Raw genomic sequence first — 19,859 nt, forward strand, 5'->3', positions numbered from 1 at the left:
TCTAGAGATGGGAAGAATAAATTTAGAAGAACCACTTTCAGAGTGTTTGATTTTTCTACCACCAGTGAAACAAAGCTGTTTCTGTTCCACGGGCATTCGCATTATCAATTTTGAAAAATGCAAAGATAAAGATTCTAGCCCATCCAAGATCTACTGGGAGTTGATGGTTTCCTAGGGAGCATACAGAAAACAAATGGAAAACATGCTTTGGGGCTATGAATAATCTATTGACACCAATGCTGCTTCTGCTAGCCAAGAATGCTAGAGAGCTAAACTCTAAAGAAACGTCTGAGTAAATGGTTATAGTCAGTGATGCTTCTTTCTGATACTGTTTTTTTTTTAAGATCTAATAATCCATAGAAAACAACCTTTATTATTTCTTCTTAGTAACTGACTCATTCTTTCAAAAATAGTTTTTGGATATCTGCTATAAGGCAGGCCCTGTGCTTACATTGATGATAGAAGGATGAATACAACATGCACCTTGCAGAGTTCAGCTTGGAGTCACAAATGCGTAAATAGGTCTAACAGTGTGGTTAACCTACCTTCTAGAGGAAACTCAACTTGTCTTTTCCACTCCACCATGACAATTCCAAGGAGAAGTAGGTCTGACATAATGGAATCCTCAGTGATACATTATTGGACCACAACCCTTCGGGATGACTTATTCTAGGATGTGAATGAGTTAAGACATGACAAACGTCTCTTTCTACTAGTAATGAGATACCGCTTCCCTAAGAAGACCCAGAAGTGATGATGAAGAAGCCCATGGCAAAGAGACCAAGATCTGGACTACTTAAGCTGTCTCCAGTCTGAGAGAATGGAATTGCTAGGATCCTTGTCATGGATCACTAGAGCACAGAAGGGCTTGGGAGCAGAGCTGTAGCTGATAATGAGGTATGCATTCACCTGATGAGTTTGCCTCCAGTCATTGACTCCTGAGGGAACTGCTTGGGCAGAAGTCAGAGCTGGAGCAGCTTTCCGGCATAGGTTTTCAGGCTCAACTGAATATATGTCCAAGATGGATGTCTAAGAAGCAGGCTCATTCTGGAAATTCAAAAAGCATTTGCTCTTACTGTAGCCAAAGTAACAGTGGGGAAATCATATGTCACTAATAGTGAGAAGGCCTCTATGTCCCCTGGAATAGGCATTGATTCCTGAAGCTAGAGCAGACTTCTCTGAGAATAGGTAGAGCTCAAGGTATGGATGGTACTACCAGGTTTTGTTTTCCTTTCCATCATATTTCTCCTTGAAGGTTGAGGACTGACTTTCCATGAAATCTTAATCATAGCTATAAATTTAGGCATTAAAGTGTGAATTTAATTCAAAAAAATAGTGGAGTCAATCACTAAACACATAAAGAAGACTAAGAACCCCAATAGCATAGGGGAATTTTCATCTTAGGTTGAAATGGAGGAAAAAACCCATTGGAACTGTAACTCTAACAGCCAACAGGGAAGAAATAAAGACCCATGCCCAGAACACTGTCCTCTAGAAATAAGATTTGCTCAAAGGTAGAGGGAAACCCTCAGGTGATAGACAAGAAGGCTTTTAGAATCTTGTGTCAAAAAAACAGAAACCATAAAACTGGAGTGTGGAGGGAGTTTATCATAAACTTAGTAAGTAATGGGAACATACTTTTTAATCATACAGTCAATTCAGGGACTGTGGGAAAGAGAAAAATAGGAAAGAAAAACATTCAAATCCAGCAAACTCTATGCATATATAGTAACATTTTTGGAATGCTTTTTCCACATATGGGTAGTTCCCTATTAATCATGTTCTCCTGACATAAAATTAAAACAACAAGAAGTACACTTTCTAGTCTTTTTTACTGCTGTAGTTCAGATATGTATGGGTGATCCTACTATGTATTTTTAGTTGGATTACTTTATTCCTCTCTGAGATGTCTGTTTATACCTTTTCTTCAAATTTTCCAATATACCCTTCTTTACTCTTAATTCATACTGCTGCTTCATATTTAACTGGAAAATTAGAATGCAGAAGAGAAATTTATGCAAATTTTACATTCAGGAATGATAACTGGGATGAAGAGCTTTGGAAGTCATGAGTTTAGAAGCTGAAGCTATGAGTATGCTTACATACCACTCTGGGCTAAGTGAAGAGAGCAGTAATGATGAGGGTTAAGAATGGATCATCATGATTTTTACAGAGCTTGACAAAGAAAGAAGAACCAAAATGAAAATAAGACATTTCTAGGAGGGAATAGTCATGAGTATGATGAGAGGGTAAGAAGACAAGAACTACATACTCTTCATTAGATTTAGTAACTAGTTCTTTGTTGACTTTTATGAAAGGAGCTTAATAAAAATGGTGCTAGAAAAAAAGGAACATTCAGAGAGAAAAAAAGAACTCTTAGAAATTAAAACACAAAAGTAAAAATTAAAAAGCTCAACAGAATAAATGGAAAATAAGTACGAATACTTTTTTTTTCAGGAAGTGGAGTAAAAAAGACCATAAGCAGAAAAAGATGAGTAGAAAACATATGCTAAATAGTGGACAAGTACAGGAGGTCCACCGTCTGAATAATGGAATTACAGAATGTGAGAGCAGAGAAAATAAAGGGAAGAAATCATCACAAAGAACATTTCCTAGAATGAAGGACATATGTTTCTAGTTTGAAAGGACCCTCTGAGTCTCCAAAACAAGGGTTAAAAATAGACCTACCCCAAACTCATTATTAAACATCAGAAAATTTAGAACAGAGAGGAGTTTCATAGGACTCTAGAAAGAAAAACCAGGTCATATATAGATTAACAGTTATCAGAATGGCCTTGGACTCCTCAACAGCAAAATCTGAATCCAGTAGATAATGGAGCCTCTGAACTTCTGAAGAAAAACCCAGAATTCTGTACACGCCAAACTGTCAATGAAATGTTGGGATAGAAGAGACATATTCAGACATTCATGATCTTGAGAAATTTATCTGCCATGCATATTTCTCAAGATGGTACTGGAGGAGTTCCACCAAAATGAAGGAGTAAGCCCAAAAAGAAAGACACAATACCAAAGCAAAAGGGACACCAACTGTGATGGTTAATTTTACGTGTCAACTTGGCTAGGCTATGGTGGTTAGTTTTTTGGTCAAACACCAGTATAGATGTTTCTGTGAAGGTATTTTTTAAGATATGAGTAACATTTAGATCAGTAGACTTTGAGCAAAGCAGATTAACTTTCATAATGTGGGTAAGCCTCATTTAATCAGTTGAAAGTATTAAAAGAAAAGATTGAGGTCCTCAGAAGAAGGCATGCTTCCTCCAGAATACCTTGGGACTCAATACTGCAAGATCAGCTCTTTTCTGGGTCTCCAGCCTGTTGGCCTGCTCTACAGATTTCAGATTTGTCAAGCACCTCTATTGCATAATCCAATTCCCTAAAATAAATCTCTCTCCCTTGGCCTCTCTTTCTATACATTGTGTAAGTTCAATTTCTCTTGAGAACCCTAACTAAGGCATCAGCTCAGCATAAAGGCAAAGAGAATTCTTAGGATGACAGCAAAGGGATGTCCCAGAGGATGTAACCAAGCAGGACCCTATGGGGCCTTCCCAGGACAGACCCCCCTCCATGTCCTCCACATGCCTCTTGTTTGTAGAAAAACTTTAGCTTCCTAGGCCTTTGCTGAGTTCCAAAGACTAAATTTAATCAGAGAAGTGAGAAAATGTAGAAACAAAGGAAAACAGTCAAGCAATACAAAATAATAATAGTTTAGCCATTAAATAAATTCAAGGGATTTTAGTTCCTCTTCAAGTGCTATAGATGGTATTCCAAGCCATATCCTTTGCACTGCTTTGCAGATACTGAAACCCCCACCAGGTGGAAGAAGTTAAGTGCATGCTGATTGCAAGCACATAGACCCCAGACTGGTTGGAACCAGAAGGTTGATGATGTTGATTCCCGATTACCTCACCGCCAACCAATCAGAAGAATGTCCCTGAGCTGATCATGCACCCCGCAACACTTTCCCTCATCCCAGAAAGTCATTGGGGCATTTGGGACTTTTGAGCATTAGCTGCCTGTACTCCTTGCTTGGTGTCCTGCAATAAATGCTGCAATTTCCTTCACCACAACCAAGTGTCAGGAGATAGGCTTTAAGGCATGTGGGTGAGTGGACACAAGTTAGGTTTGGTAACAATGACAGGTATGCATGGCAGCCAGTCCAGAGAGAAGGAGAATGAATGTCTCCTAAAAGAATACTGCCGATGAAGAAAAGAGAAATTGATAGCTACTATGATGTGATTGACACAGGAGAGCTAAGCCTCCCCCCTAAAATAGAAAGTCAGTGGATAATATCTGAGGTTAATGAATTAAAATATATTAGTCTGTGTATATCATTTAGAAATATGGCCATGTGTAAATGCCAGAAAAATTACCTAAAATGGTTGAAAAGGAATGGGGACTGAGAGCTGTGGAGAATGGTGGGGCAGGAAATGGGAACATTTTATTATAAGACTTTAAGACAATTTGACTTTTAAACTATGTGACTTTATTATTTTGAGTAAAAATTTATAATATTTTAAAAAATGGGAGGCTTCAGATTTTGCTAAAGATTCTTTTTTTTTTAAACATAGGTCTTTGAAAATTTATTGTGGTTCAAATCCTAATAAGCAGGCTTATTGTACATGTATTCTTTTTTTTTTAACATCTTTATTGGATTATAACTGCTTTACAATGGTGTGTTAGTTTCTGCTTTATAACAAAGTGAATCAGTTATACATATACATATATCCCCATAAGTCTTCCCTCTTGCATCTCCCTCCCTCCCACCCTCCCTATCCCACCCCTCTAGGTGGTCACAAAGCACTGAGCTGATCTCCCTGTGCTATGCAGCTGCTTCCCACTAGCTATCTATTTTACGTTTGGTAGTGTATATATGTCCATGCCACTCTCATTTTGTCCCATCTTACCCTTCCCCCTCCCCATATCCTCAAGTCCATTCTCTAGTAGGTCTGTGTCTTTTTCCCGTCTTGCCCCTAGGTTCTTCATGACCATGTTTTTTGTTTGGTTTTTAGATTCCGTATATATGTGTTAGCGTATGGTATTTGTTTTTCTCTTTCTGACTTACTTCACTCTGTATGACAGACTCTAGGTCCATCCACCTCACTACAAATAATTCAATTTCGTTTCTTTTTATGGCTGAGTAATATTCCATTGTATATATGTGCCACATCTTCTTTATCCATTCATATGTTGTTGGACACTTAGGTTGCTTCCATGTCCTGATTATTGTAAATAGAGCTGCAATGAACATTGTAGTATATGACTGTTTTTGAATTATGGTTTTCTCAGGGTATATGCCCAGTAGTGGAATTGCTGGGTCGTATGGTAGTTCTACTTTTGGTTTTTTTAAGGAACCTCCATCTGTTCTCCATAGTGGCTAAAGATTCTGCTAAGGAATTCTGCTAAGTTTGTTTCATTCTATTGGGCTATTAGCACAATGGAATGCCATGTTGTCTTTAAAAGTGACAATCAGGGCTTCCCTGGTGGTGCAGTGGTTGAGAGTCTGCCTGCTGATGCAGGGGACACGGGTTCGTGCCCCGGTCCGTGAAGATCCCACATGCCGTGGAGCGGCTGGGCCCATGAGCCGTGGCCGCTGAGCCTGCACGTCCGGAGCCTGTGCTCCACAACGGGAGAGGCCACAACAGTGAGAGGCCCGTGTACGGCAAAAAAAGAAAAAGTGACAATCACATGGACTAGATAAAAATACATGGAGATATTTATAAAATAAAGTTAAAAAAATAGAAAAAGTTGAAAAGTAAGCACAGATTAATTTATAAACTTTGAAGGCAGCACCAAAAATCATATACATGATACACACATATCATATGTATACATGATACTGTATAACTATGTACATATATGGTTTCTATATACACACACATACAAACATACACACAGTTATAATTAAAATAAGAAATAATGCCTAACATTAGGAGAATGATTTTTAAGGTTTTGGGTCATTAATAAAACGGTACATTATATGGCCATTAAAAGTAAAACACAGGAAGACTGTAAAACATGATGTAATGCAAACATGTACATGTAATGCAACATGTTCATGGTGCATTATCACATGAAAAATGTAGAATATATGGAGGTTATGATGGCAACTATTAAGGATATTCGTGTGGGTAAGGACTCAGAAGTAATTTTACAAATGAAGTAGCGTTAGAAATAAACAGAATACATTGAAGGAGAACAATAGATATAGTGTGTGTAAAACAGGGGCTGTAAAGAAGGCAATATTTGGGATGAGGGAGTTGGAAATAGGAAAGACATGGACAAGGTTGGAAGAGGTATTTGTGTTTGCTTATGTATGTGATTTTTGTTTAAGTTGGGAGATGTTTAAGTCGGTATCCATGATGGGGAAGGGACCGAGGAACTATAGAGACAAACAATGTGAAAGATCAAAGATGGGGGGGGCGGGAGGAGGAGGAGGGAAGGAGAGAGGGGATGGTGCTGGTGTGAGGAGGCTGGAAGCAGGGATTCAGAGCATAGAGGGAGAGGTCAGCACTGGCCAAGGAAAGGAACATACTATACAGCGGGAATAATACTAGGGGGTCACGGATGCTGCATTTCATTGAATACAACAACTGTGATTTCGATATCATAGTCCTCATTTCATGAATGAAAACCTGAGGCTTGAGGAGGTCAAATAATTTTCTTTAATCATCTGTGTACCTGTACTCCGTGGAGCTGAGATAACGGCCTGTACTTATTTGCCTTTGGGCTTCTCACCATGTGACCCTTCGAGACAGTGGGAAGGATGTTGACAAGTGTGTAAGTGAGAAGATGAGGGGTTGAAGAAGTTTGGAAAGATTAAATGTAAACATGATAACCCTTTTTGTGCAACTGTCTTCCACTGCTAGAGTGCCTGGGAACTATGTTTTCTGGATTCCATTCATAACATAGTGTTTGGCATAACAAAGTACTTAACTTTGACATTTCTTTTTTCTGCTGTCAGGGCATTCCTTTTTGTTCATCAGTTTGCAATCTTTCTAAATGTATTAGGTCACTTAAACGACTGTATCATGTTTTGGTGAGTGGATGTTAAGGCTTCTTCCTCAGAATTACATAACGGCCAAGGATGCTAGAATTCAAATGCAGGGTTGCTGCTTTCTTTACTGTAAAATTACTTCTGCAGAGCAGATGTGCAAAGCAAGCAAACAAAGAAGAACCACTTAAATTGAAGTGTTATGATTGCATCCAACAATGTTTATGGATTCCTGTGGACACCCGCCATGCTCTGAAGGGTCTTGTCATGCCACCAGGGTCTTGTCAGTGCTGTCAGACACTCTGTCCAGCTGCGTAAGTGTGCCTATTGGCCTGTGTTCCTTGGACCTTATGAAATAGGGGAGGTCAGTGCAGGATTCTGGGAAATCAGTTTCTCAGCAGCCTCTTGAATGTGTCATTAAGTATGTTTGGGGTCAAAGACAAAGATTGTCTACTAGTGGAAAGCCTAAGGGTCAATACAGTCCATCTGAGCCTGACTCTTCGTAAAGGAGGAGAGGTGGGGACATGTATGTGCCTTTGGAACTTGGACAGCCATCCCCTCTCAGCCCCAGGAGATCTTAACTCAGTGGGTCCACTTCTCCTCAAGCTGCTGCCACACTGTGGACTCCCTCCCCACCTGGCTGGAGAGGGAGCTGAGAAGATGCTAAAACCTTTGTCAAAGGGCTTTGACAGTACTGGGAAGGGGAATCAGGACCAACACCGCGAGATGTGATGAGTCCGAGGGTGAGAGGGGGGTCTGTAGAGTGGCAGATTCTCTGTCCACCAGGGTCCTGCCTGGTTTCAGTGGCCGGTGGAGATGTAAACATTGGTTTGCATTCTGGTTGTCTACTGCTACAAAATAAATCACCCCAAAATGTCATGACTTAAAATGATAATTTATTATTATTACTCATGGTTCTGTGGGTCAACTGGGGCTCAGCTGGGCACCTCTCATGTGGGGTCTCTCATATGGTTGCAGCAAGATATCAGTTAGGGGCTGCAGTGATCCAAAGGGTCAATCCAAGATGGCCTGCTCACATGGCTGGTGGTTGGTGCTGGCTGTCATCTGGGAGCTCAGGTGGAGTTTTTAACCGAAACATATACGTGTGTCCTCCTCGTGTGACTTGGCCTTCTTACAGCTTGGTGAATCAGTTCCCAAAAGAAGTGGCCTAAGAATGAGCATTACCAAGGGACCCTTCTTATGTCCGATCGTCGGCAGTCTCACAGTGTCACTTCCGCTTCTCTCTGTTGGTCAAGGGAAGTCACTAAGGCCAACTTAGATCTGAAGGAAGAGAATTAGACTGTACTTTTTGATGCCAGGGAAAGCATGCTTATACAGTGGCCAGGGAAAACATGCTTATACAGTGAGGTAAGGAGTTGATGGAGGCCATATTTCAGGAATCTATCACAGCCTGGGTAGATTTCAGCTATGGCATGACAGTGGTGGGCCTGGAATATATGTGATAAAGTGAAACAAATAGTTATTAAATGCATCAACATTCTGGATCAACACCTCTGCATGCATTATTACATTTAATCTTTTCAGCAACCCTCTGAAGGAGGAGATTTTTTTCAGCTCCAATTCTTCACTGTTCCCTTGGTCCATGCTCTTTGCCGTGTCACTTTTTAAAGCCTCTCACATGGGAAGTATAAAAGGAGATTCCTTTCCTGTACCTCCTTGACTTTTAGCTTGGCCACATGACTTACTTTGGTCCACGGGGTGACAGGAGTTGTGATGCAAACAGGGGTTTGCAATGTGCTTATATGGTTGGTTGGCCATGCCCTGTGGCACTTTTGCCCTCACCATGAGAAACGTTTCTCCCAGGGTGGTGCTGCCTCTTCCACCAGGTGTCCAGAATGAGACACGTGGAACAGATCAGAGCCAGCGGGATTAATAACTTGAAGCAGAGATGTTCAGCCAAGCCCAAACTAGGACACCCTAGCTAGCTGAACACAGAGGGGTGAAAAAGAAATGCTTATTATTGAATCCTACTGACATTCTGTGGTTGTTTGCAATAGTTGACTATTACAGTAGGCATTATTAACCCCATGTTTTTTTTTTTCCTTGGGTCCCTGAGAAGTTAATTAACTTACTTAAGGACCAGTTTTTGAATTGAGCTCTGCTCAATCCAGCACCCCACACCATTTGCTACATTGGTATTATAGGAGATGGGTTAAGACAAGTGTGACCACGTTCCTGCACTGCTGTGATGGGCATGAGGTAGGGAGTTGGAGGAAGCTAGTTTCTAAGGACCTAAGTGGGAAGGCTTGTCCCTGTATTGCTTCCCCATCAAGTTCTTAGAGATTGCTGAGAATTTTGATCTCGGGGTGTGTGTGAGTTTGGAGTGGGGTGTTGCCGTGCCTAGTCTCACTGTTTACTTAGCAATTTCCACTGAAGAGATGAACAACCGTGGAGGGAGGGCCCATCTACAGAGCTCAAGCATGAAAAACAGCATTGTTGATTTGACTGCCTTGTGTGTTTACCTAAAGGGCTCACAAGGCCCTGGGAGGATGTTGATCTTAGAGAGATGAACTCTGTACCACGCACATGTGTGTGTGTGTGTGTGTGTGTGTGCGTGCTTGTATGAGGGGTACTGGGACTCTGTACCCCAAAGCTCTACCATTTGATACCCTTCACAATGAGAACAAACAGAGGACTTGGCATTCATCTAAGACTGAGCTTTGATATTTACGCAGATTAATGCTCTCTCTTCCATATCCCATGCTTGCTTTTTCAGTGAACGATATTATGTGAATAAATGTGCAAGAGAAAAAACTGGACTCACATGCAAACTGGAGACCCAGTCCTGGTCCTTCAGCATTTACTAGCTACGTGGTTCTGATTGAATCCTTCACCTTGCTAAGGCTCAGTTTCCACGTGGGCATCACGCTGCCTGCCCTAACTACCTCACACCAAGGGGCCAAATGAGAGCCTGGATGGAGAAAAACACACCTTCATCAAACAGGTGATAGATGAACAAATCCACATATTTCTGGAATAAAAGTTCTTAATGCATATTGTTAATACATATCAACCCGGAAAGATGATTTTCAATTTTCTTATTTTTGCATTTGTAAAAATATGCATGTGAGGGCTGCCTCTCTCATTATGTGGCTTCAGTCTGTCCAGGTCAATGCTGGTATGGCCACTGTCCCCTGAAGCCAGGCAAGACCTACAGAGACATCAGCAGCTTAACAATCGTCTCTCCCATCCCTCAGCTCCAGTCACCACAGCCCTGTCACAGGTGCTAGTGCCTCCGGCCACTTGCTAGACCCTCAAAGCCCCTTGACAAGGTCCTGGTGGGGTCTGACATTAACTCAGCTTCCTCTCCAGCCCCTGGTCCAAGGTGGCATTTAAAGTCTGTATATTAACTCCCATCTCTTCCATATTCCTTTTGAACTGAACTAATAACACAAAATAGAGTAAAAATTTGTTTTAGCAGTAGAAAGGATGGAAGGATGCCATCGAAAGGCCAGAAGCTGCCAAGTTTTTGTTACCTACACTGTGATAAAGCACCAGACTGAGGGAAGTGCCAGGCAGCTCATGATTCAAGAAAGGGAAAGAAAACATTGTGGGAACAGCTCACTAACGGGACAAAGGGCAAAGTCTCCACAAAGGGCTGGAGAAGGGGGCTTGAGGGGCCCTTAGATGCCCTCAAATCTCCAACGTACAAATGACTCGGCCCCAGAGCAGCTGACTGCCGCCAGAACCCTAGTTTCCATTTCACTCAGATGGCCTGGGAAAGACATTTCAACAACAGATTTGAAATGAGAACTGCCATTCCAGGCAGGGAAGGCGCCAGTGCCCAGGCTAACTTCAGCAGCACCACCAAAGCCTGGGAAAGAAAGCATTTGACACAGTGGACTTTCCCAGTACTGAGGCCACCTCTGGTTAGAGGTGCAAATACTGCCGCATTCGGAATGGCAGAGGGTGGAGTGGAGGGCAGTTTCCATGAGCAAAACTTCAGGGTTTTCAAGAGTAAAGGGCATACAGAGTGTAGTGGGCTTCCACACTCGTTCCAACCAAGTAAAGCATGATAAGAAAATGGGTGTCAATTGCTTCAGTGGTCCCCTAACTAGAGAATCCTATTAAGTAGAAGACCCAGCTAACTTTGGACTAAAACCTTGTGCCCAGCTGGAACATCTCAAACATTCTAAGCCTCGGTTTTGGGGCTCTCTCCTTACTCTTCACAGGTAACACGTAACAAGCAAAGTAAAAGATTTGAAGAAAACTGTAGGAGAATATTAGTTGTCAAAATTAATTGTGTGTATGGGGCCCACACTGAAGTCACTGGGAGGGTTGCTCTGTTAATCTTATTCAGCTGACTTTACAGCACGTGCCATGAGGTCTTGTCACGTGTCCTCTGTGAGTCTTTACAGTTTTCTAAGTTTAGATACTACCCTGCTTTACATATAGTGATATTTACTTTGTACTTATTTTTAGTTGGCTCCAAAATTTTCAGGAATGCATGCAAATTGAGGGAAAACAATGCTTTCTTTGTTTAGAACTCTATCAGGAATTGTTTGCCTTTTTTTTTTTTTTTTTTTTTTTTGCGGTACGCGGGCCTCTCACAGTTGTGGCCTCTCCTGTTGCGGAGCACAGGCTCCGACGCGCAGGCTCAGCGGCCATGGCTCACGGGCCCAGCCGCTCCGCGGCATGTGGGATCTTCCCAGATGGGGGAACGAACCTGCGTCCCCTGCATCGGCAGGCGGACTCTCAACCACTGCGCCACCAGGGAAGCCCTGTTTGCCTTTTTAACAAAACAATTTCAGCAGTGCAACACAGTTTATGGTATTTAAACCATTGAGAGCAGATACTTATGTGAGTTTTCATGTCATGATTCTACATGTAGGTGCAAACATCTAAATATTGAACTTTTTCATATTCTATTTTTGTGTATTTGATCTGTCAAAAACTGATGGGTATGGTAAGGTCTTTCTCCCCGTTTTGTAGCTTTGCTACTTTCTTTTAGCAATTCCAACAGGCTTTTTTTTTTCCTTTTTTGGTTTTATATACTTTGGATTATGTAATTTGGTATATAAAGTTCATGACTATTAGGTCTTCCATGCGGATTGCATGTTTTATCATCGCAAATGTCTTCCTATTAGTTTATTTACTGATTTTGCCATAAATTGTACTTTTGGGTAATAATATCACCACCCTACTTTATTATTTATTTTAAATGTACCTACACATCCTTGTCAATTTCTTTATTTCTCACGTATCAGCATTCTTTGTTTTATCAATAGTTTTATCTTGTCTAATCTGGATTTTTAAACAAACTCTGAGTCTTTATCTTTTAATAAAATAGTACGATATGGTCACTTAAAAAAACTTTTAATTTTGAAATAATTTTAGATTTAAAAATGAGTTGTAATGACAGTACAAAGAGTTCCTATACACCCTTCACCTAGCTTCCTCTAGTAAGAATGTATACCTTACATAACCATGGCACAATGATTAAAGCTGTGAAATTAATGTTAAGACAATGTCGAATAATGTTAAGAAACTAACACTGTCACAGTATTATTAACTAACCTACAGATTTTATTTGGACTTTCCCAGTGTTTTTCATTAATGCCCCCTTTTTCACTCCAGGATCCAATCCAGGACATCACATGGCATCTAGTCATCTCCTTGGTCTCCTCCATCTGTGACAGTTTCTCAGTCTCCTGGTAGTAGGTTGGATTGGGTCTTCCAGAAAGATCTGTCCACGCCCTAACCCCTGGTACCTGTGAATGTGACCTAAGGTGGAAATAAGGTCTTTGCAGATTTAAGTTAAGAATCTCAGGATAAGATCATTTAGGGTGGACCCTAAATCCAATGATTGGTGTCCTGATAAGAGAAAGGAGAGAAAGATTTGAGACATGTAAGGAAGAGAGCCATATGAAAATGGGGAAGAGATTGGAGTTAGGCTGCCACAAGACAAGGAACACCAGGAGCCACCAGAAGCTGGAAGAAGCAAAGAAAGATTCTTCCCACAGCTTTTGGAAGGAGCACAACTCTGCTGACACATTCAGACTTTTGGCCTCAAAATTATAATAGAGTAAATATCTGCTATTTTAAGGTACTAGGTGTGTGACAATTTGTTAGAGCAGTTCTGAGAAACTAATACAAGGACCTTGACATTTTTGAAGAGTACTGTCAGATGTTTTGTAAAATGCTCATTAGTTTGGGTTTATCTGATGTTTTCTCATGATTATACTGGGGTTATAGATTTGGGGGAAGAATACCAGAGAAGTGAAGGGCACATCATATCAGAGGGTACATGATATCAACATGACGTAGTACTGGTGATGTTCACCCTGATCACAAAGTGGTGTCTGTCAAGTTTCTCCATTGTAAATTTACTACTTTTCCCTTTCCACACTTTATTTATTAGAAACAAGTCACTGAATCAATGCACAGTCAAGGGGAAGGAATTAAGTTCTACCTCTGTAACTTTATTTTTTAAATTATTTATTTATTTATTTTGGCATGTGGGATCTTCGTTGCAGCATGCGGACTTCTTAGTTGTGGCATGCGGACCCTTAGTTGCAGTATGCATGCGGGATCTAGTTCCCTGACCAGGGATCGAACCCGGGCCCCTTGCATTGGGAGCGCGGAGTCTTACACGCTGGACCACCTCTGCTTTGAATCTTGGAGCTGACACACATTTTAAAAAAATATCCCTGAGATGTTTTTTAAAAATTGATGATAATCTAGGCTTTAAAAATCTCTAGGGCTTCCCTGGTGGCGCAGTGGTTGAGAGTCCGCCTGCCGATGCAGGGGACACGGGTTCGTGCCCCGGTCCGGGAAGATCCCACGTGCCGCGGAGCGGCTGGGCCCGTGAGCCATGGCCGCTGAGCCTGCGCGTCCGGAGCCTGTGCTCCGCAACGGGAGAGGCCACAACAGTGAGAGACCTGCGTTCCGCAAAAAAAAAAAAAAAAAAAAAAATCTCTGTACCACTACTTAAGCCTAATATATTAATGTAACATTCTATGAGAAAGTAATTATGTAAATACAAGCAAGGTATAATTTTCTTACTTATTAAGTCTCCAGAAAAATATCTACACCAAGAGAAAAAAAAATGCTTTCAGATATATATATATATATATATATATATATATATATTCCTTTGTTTCCATTTTTCTCACATCCTGTGAAAGGGCCATTGGCTATTTCTTTTGAAAAATACAAAATGGTAAAATTTTAAATTATTGTATTATGCTTCATTAAACAGATATGATAAGGGAACACTAAAAAAAAAAAAAAAACTCTACAAATTCCAGTTAGTAGAAATTTCACAGGCCACATTTATTAACCAAAATGGAATAAAATTATAAATTAATAATAAAAGAATAAATAGCGTCAAAACACTGAGAAATTCAAAATACTGTCCTACAATATTTTTGTCATGGAAGAAATAAAAATATGAAATTATTGGCTATTTAACTAAATAATAGTAATGTCAATAATACATGTAAAAAATGAAAGAATGAAGTTGAGTCAGTTATACACAGGAAGAAATTAAGAAATTAGTAAATGTATTATTTAACAATGAAAAGAATGATAAAGATAAATTAAGTAATGAACTCAATAAACTCGAAAAGAATAGCAAAATAAACTTAAGGAGAGTAAGAATGAATAAATGATATTAAATGAATTGATGTATTGTAAAAGTGAATTGATAGGCAAATTCTAGAGCTTCTTCTTTGGTTTGGAGCAGAGTCCACTGTTAAGATGATACACACTTGGTTACAAAAGTCACCTGGATGAACCATTGCAACTTTGGCAGGAATCTGTACCAGGAGCCCTTTTTAAAGCAGGAGGTTCAGCCTTAGCCCTATGTCAGACAATTACAACTCTTAGGAGGGGAACTTCTTTCAAGCATCTAGGTTTTAGCATTAGAACCAGACCTCCTGTTTGGGGCAGTGATAGCTGTAACTCAGCAAGTTCTGGTAGCTACTGAGGAGTCTTCCAGACTCACTGAGACATGTCTGGGTTCTGGTTCCATGCAGAAGCAAGAGTAACCAGGAGGCTTCTTTAGACGTTAGTACACTCCTGGGATGGTGGAGATGCAGCAGGGCAAAAGACCTGTGGAGATAGACTGGAATTTTGCTGATCTTGGCAGATGGGTTTTGAGTGTCTTACTTTCAGATATGACCGGGGAGCCATTACTTGCACCTTAGCTATAAAGCAGGACACTCCAATTAGGTAAGAACAATTCATTAGAAGCTGAAGCCCATTTCTGATTAAGTTCAATGTTTTATTTTATATTGTAAAACGGACCTTATAATAATGCTGAAATCATAGAAGCATTTTCTTATCTGACCAAGGTTTTATCTTTCTACTTCATTTAAAATAATACTTTCTAAATATAAAAGTTTAAAGATTATTAATTTCTTTCTCTTTTTCTGAGTTAAGGCAATCCAACAAGTACTAGATAAATTAGACAAAAATAAATGCTCCACTATATCTTTGACACACTGATTGTTGGCATGCTGTTTAATGGTGAATAAAATGGAGGTATAAATTGAGTCTGTTTGCTATCACCTTTATATTTTACATTACTCTAAATGTTGCAACCAATACAATTAAGCAAAGGAAGGAAGGAAGAAAGGAAGGGAGGGAGGGAGGGAGGGAGAGAGAGAGAAAGGAAGGAAGGAAGAAAGAAGGAAAGAAAGAGAGAGAAAGAAAATAGATATTGTAGTAAAGGAAGAAACATAATCAAATTTGTAAACATTATTATGTCCGCAAAACTGCCTTCACTTCAGAAACCAGCTACAAGGTCCCGAGTGTCCAGGTCACCCTCACCTCTGACCAGCTGGCTACAAATTCAGGGGTTCTCACTACCCTCTCAGGTTCAATAATTCACTAAAATGGCTCAGAACTCAGTTTTATTACAGCGATGGGATACAAATCAGGACCAGCCACAGAGAGATGCATAGGGCAAGGTCTGGGAGGGTCCCAATCATGAAGCTTCCTTTGCCCTCTCTCCGTAGAGTCAGGGTCGTCACCCTCCTGACAAACTGATATGGAGTGTTGCCAACCAGGGAAGCTCACCCAAACTTTGGTGTCCTATTTTTTATTGGGGCTTCATTAGGTAAGCACTATTGACTGAATCATTGGCCATGTGACTCACTCTCCAGCCTTCTTCCCTCCCCTGAGGTCAGGCTGATATGAAGCTCAAAGTCCCAACCTTCTAATCACATGGTTGGTCTTTCTGGCATGATGGGCTCCCACCTAGAGTCATCTCATTAGCATAAACTACCAGGTGTGGTGTAAGGGACCACTGTGAATAACAAAGACATTTCTCTCACCTGGGAAATTACAAGGATTTAGAGACTACCTCCCAGGAATCTGGGGGAGAGGCCAGCCATGTTCTTTATTACACACTTGCCTGTCTAATATAAAGTAGCAACCCCTTCCAAACCTCAGCCTTCCACTGGTGGTTCTCCTTCTTCCCTCATGTTATTCTGTTCCTTCCTTAACAGTTATCATTATTCATATTGTGTATCTATTTATTATTATCTTATTGTTTTTTTCTACCACTGGAATGTAAACTTCATGAACAGAGGCACTTTAGTTGCTTTTTTGCTTTCTTTTTCTCCAGTTCCTGGAAAACTCTGTTACATAGGAGGTGCTTAACGAGATGTGTTAAACAAGTAAGTAAATAAATAAATATTCAATCAATTAAAAAAACAGCATAAATACAGAGTTGCAAATAGGACGTGCTATTGATGATGATCTTAGTTAAGGGAACTGAGCTATGACTTTTGTTTTCTGATTTGGATCCTGTGGATCAAGATAATACTAGGAAAGAGCATGGTTAAAACAGATCCAACCTAATCAGAATATCTGATGAGGAGTGATTTAAATGTAAAGTTTGGAATAATTTCTCTTTCGCTTGAATTTAGTCATACTTCCCAATATTCTTGTTTGGTTATTTCTAACTTTTGAATATTTGGGAAGTGTAAAACTCAGTTAAGAGACATAGGTGTCTATCAATATGAAAATACCTTGGAAAAATTGACTTGAGTTTAAAATTTATTAGTGGATGTTCTGGAAGGATTCAACCACTGAAGATTTGGTTTAAACCATGTAGTTATGTCAGAAGAGCAACTGGGAGGACACCAAAAAGATGTAAGAATGGGCAAGAGCTTATCTAAAATATTTCTTGTTAACGTTTCCCTCTAAGAGTCAGGCTTGTAACAGGATATTGTCTGCTCCTCTCTGGTGCCTCTTGGGGTTATGAAGTCGCTAGAACTTTGGGTGACCCTGCAAGCCAGCTCTTCGTGCTGTCTGTACTTCTTCCTGACTCCGATGGACCGAGGTGCTAGGGCGAGCCTTGGTTAGTTGTGAGTTACTCAGGTTATCCACAAGGCCAAATAAAACTGCCAATGGGAAGCTGCACAGCCGGCTTCCAAGCAGTGATTTAGAGTCTTGTGGAGAGCAGGGCTTGGCACTGGCACAGCCCAGGAACAGCGGCTTCTCTCTGCAGACCTCTCGGCATTCTGGTGCTGAATGCAGTCATTTTCACTTACACCACTCTTCTGGGGACTTGGGTCAAAGGCTGAATGTTTGGAATCACCAGCCTCAGAGCTGAGCAAGAAATGAGAGGCCTCTGTCTTATGTTGGAATGAAAGAGCAGTTTCTTTCCATCCACATAGCTCTACTCTCTTACTGTCTTAGTAACATTATCTTACTTATTGTGCTTTTAACTTTAAAGAACTGTAATTAAGCATTGAGCAAGGGCAAAAGACTGTTTTAAAATACATGTAAACTGTAAAGAATAATGATACAACACACACCCATGGACTCTCCACCCCTCAATCTAGTTGGAAAGAGAGCGAGAGTGTTACCACCACCTTGGAAGTCATCCATTTGCCCCTCCAGGAACCCTCTCTCCCTCTCGGGGCTGTACAGTTATACCAAGTTTTGTGTTATCATTCCTTTGCTTTGACTCATGGTTTTACCACATTTGCATGTATTTCTAAAATATGTGTTGTTTAGTTTTGCCTGCTTCTGAACTTTATATAAATATGATATAGTTTCCTCTGCAACTTGCTTTTTGGACTCACCATTATTTTTTGGAGTCATTCATGTTGCTGTGTGTGGCTGTGATTAATTTTTATTTTTGTAATGTTTAGTATGCTGCTAAATAAACATATCCAGATTTATTTATCTCTTCTATCGTTGGCAAACATTTGGATTGTTCCTAGTTGTTTTTGGTGTTCCAAACGCTGCGACTATGAACATTCTTGTGCCTGTTTCTGGGTTCCCATGAGCAAGAATTTCTCTAGGATATATACCTAAGAGTGGAATTGTTGGGTCATAGGATAGTCACATCATCAGCTTGTTAGACAAGGCTGAATTGTTTTCCATAGCTGTTGTATTAATTCATTCTTGCCCTGGCTATGTTCTTCTTACTCTATGTCCCCTGCAACCCCTCATATTAGACTTTTCCACTTGCCAGTAGGTGGGCATGAAATGTCTCTCATTATGGTTAAGTTTGCATTTTCCTTCTTATGAAGGAAGTTAAGATATCTGTATCTAGATTTGCCATTCTAATTCTTCTTCTATTAGAAACCTATTCATGTCCAGTTTTCTATCAGTTATTTATCTTTTTCTTTTTGATATGTAGGAGTTCTTTATATAATTTTATACTAATCCTTTATCCAGTTTATGTGCTGCAAATATCTCTGTTAATTTGTGGCTTGCCTTCTCACTCTATTTTTGGTGTCTTTGGATAAGCAGACACTCTTTTTTTTTTTTTTTTTTTTTTTGCGGTACGCGGGCCTCTAGCTGTTGTGGCCTCTCCCGTTGCGGAGCACAGGCTCTGGACGCGCAGGCTCAGCGACCATGACTCATGCGCCCAGCTGCTCCGCGGCATGTGGGATCTTCCCGGACCGGGGCACGAACCCGTGTCCCCTGCATCAGCAGGCGGACTCTCAACCACTGTGCCACCAGGAAAGCCCAAGCAGACACTCTTATTTTTAATGTAGAGAAAATTTCGGTATTTTACTTTATAGCTAGGGCTTTTTTTCTTCAAAGTGTAGCAAATCCTTTCCTCGCTCAGTAGTCATAAAGTTATTCTATATTCTAAAGTCTTCTAAGGCTTTTTATTTTGCCTTTCATAATCAGGCTTGAAATTTATTTTTTTAATATAGTGTGAAGTAGGGTCGTGGTTTCATTTTTCTGTTTCTTTTTATGCCATATGGCTATCTAACTGTTTTAACGCCACTTATTTAAAAAACCTCATCTTTTTTCCACAAACCTGGAATGCAACCTACATGTTATTTCATTTGTCTGTGGATCTGTGGATTTGTGGGCTTTCTATTTTGTTGCATTGATGTATTTGCATATCCCAGTACTTATATCACATTGTCTTGATTACTATGTCTTTATAATAATTTTGATAGATCAAGCTCTTTCATTTTGTTGTTCTGCATCAATAACTTGGTTTTCCTGGCCCTTTCAAGAAGCATTTAAGATTTTACTCTACTTGAAATCGAAAAAGTTAGCCCACCATGGTTTCATGGATGATGATATTAGACATGAAACTCCTGAGTAAGAGGCAGGGGGCTTGCCCCTTGTCCACAAGTCCCATAGGGGTGATGCATATGGACCGAGATAGATGCTTGCACACACAGTGGGTTGCAGTATAGAGAGGACTCTGAGCTTAGGGAACTAGAATCTTTTATAGTAGGCAGTGAGCATGCCTGCTTTTTGCTCTAAAGAACTATTTTTACCTTCCCAGGCTGTTTGCTATACAAACATCCGTGCGAAAATAGTTGAGAAAAAAGGGCCGTCCGTGCCTCTACTTACAAAATGTATAGAAACATCAAGGACCCTTGGAGAATTG

The sequence above is a fragment of the Phocoena phocoena genome, chromosome 14 (assembly GCF_963924675.1).
Source record: "Phocoena phocoena chromosome 14, mPhoPho1.1, whole genome shotgun sequence".
Taxonomy (NCBI): domain Eukaryota; kingdom Metazoa; phylum Chordata; class Mammalia; order Artiodactyla; family Phocoenidae; genus Phocoena; species Phocoena phocoena.